The sequence below is a fragment of the Bradysia coprophila genome, unplaced genomic scaffold (genome assembly GCF_014529535.1).
Source record: "Bradysia coprophila strain Holo2 unplaced genomic scaffold, BU_Bcop_v1 contig_235, whole genome shotgun sequence".
Classification (NCBI taxonomy): domain Eukaryota; kingdom Metazoa; phylum Arthropoda; class Insecta; order Diptera; family Sciaridae; genus Bradysia; species Bradysia coprophila.
In genome coordinates, this window is record NW_023503496.1 from 1,428,281 (window position 1) to 1,429,970 (window position 1,690).

Genomic DNA, 1,690 nt, shown 5'->3' on the forward strand with positions numbered 1-1,690 from the left:
TTGGCACAATGTTCGACGATCATCATCAGGATTATTTTATGACCGCTCGAAAAACCAAATTTTTTTTGCCAGGACACATATTTTCCAAGATAGTCACGAATTTGGGGCTTATCACCAACGACCATGGAAATGGAGAATTTATCTTGCATAAAAGTTTCGATGCGAGCGATAGCTTCGTCGTCAACTCTCGATAAAACGTCGGCACAGTCGATGTCGTCGATCATTAAAATATTTTTCAAATTTACCGGGATTTTAATCTTCAAATCGTCCCCAAGTTTATCAAAAAAATCATCACCGAAACAATTTAAGATCGAATTTTCTTCTTCACTACCGTCCTCGTCCATGTTAACTTATTTCGCGACAAATTAACTTTCTAAAACTGTTTCGACAGTTGCAACGAAATTGTTCTACTTAGAACTGAAGTTTAACAGTTAGTCTAGTCTAAGGACGAAACCAATAACACAAACACTGTTTATTCGTTTTTCCTGAATTATCGAAAAATTTCATGAAAATTCATGAAAATTTGTGAAATTTTGTGAAAATTCATGAAATTTTGTGAAAATTCATGAAAATTTATGAAAATTTGTGAAAATTCATGAAAATTTGTGAAAATTCAAGAAATTTGTGAAAATTGAGAAAATATTTTCGCGAATATAGGCACTGGTAGAATGTAACTGTTCAAAAATCATCTCACGTCGGCAACGGCCATACCATGATGAATGCACCAGTTCTCGTCCGATCACTGAAGTTAAGCATCATTGGGCGCGGTTAGTACTTAGATGGGTGACCGCTTGGGAACACCGTGTGTCGTTGGCAATTTTTTTTTTCTTTTTCGAAGTGGAAAGTATTGGAATTACCTACTGTACCTATTGAATTGTGAAAATGCCAAAAATGGGAGAAAGCCGAAAAATCAGCGGCTAGTCGGCTGAAAATCGACGGCGCACATCGCTTGTCAACAGTTGTACTGAAATGACAACACGAAAAAAAAACTTAACGTCAAAATTCGTATTGGCTGCGTACAATAAATAACAAGGAAATTCTAATATGTGTAAACTCCCGATTCGCACTCAACTGTATTAGAAAAAGTTGAATCGATTTCAATTTTTTGCCAATATTGTGACGTTTCTGTCAAATCGTATGAGAATTTGCAAATTTGTCCATATCATGTAGACAGATTTTCGCCGTAAACTCAACGATCCTGATATAAAGAGGGAAATCAAAAGCCTAGCCATGACAATTAAGAATAGTATTGATGAAAGAAACTCCGAAACTCTGATGAATAAGTTGAAACAGATTAGACCAAATACAAAGATGTACAAGAATATAAGCAAGCTCCTAGGTGATGGTAGAAAAGTAGTGCCTGAGCTGAAGGCAAGTGATGGTTCCCTTATCAGTAATCCATTTGATAAGGCAAATGCTATTGCAAAAGTGTACGACGAGATCCACAAACAAAATAGAGTTATGGGAGATCCAGATTTTGATGCGCTTGTGCTGTCTGAAGTAATTTCCTTCTCTCAGAAGTCATCGTCAAATTTGTTTGAGCTACGTTTGACGGATCCTGAGGAAATTAGAATAATTCTTAAAAATTTGAAAAATAAAAAGTCGTATGGACCGGATGCTATCCCAAATATTGTCTTGAAAAAGCTTCCCAGGTCTGCACTCGAATTCCTCGCTAAATTGATTAATTGTA

At 36.0% G+C, this 1,690-nt stretch overlaps 1 non-coding gene across 1 annotated transcript; it reads left to right on the top strand.

Annotated features, from left to right (window-relative positions):
- The first annotated feature begins 697 nt into the window (after positions 1 to 697).
- LOC119077531 lies at positions 698 to 816 on the top strand. Its single transcript, XR_005087828.1, has one exon. It is a non-coding gene; the product is annotated as a 5S ribosomal RNA (ribosomal RNA).
- Positions 817 to 1,690: the final 874 nt, after the last annotated feature.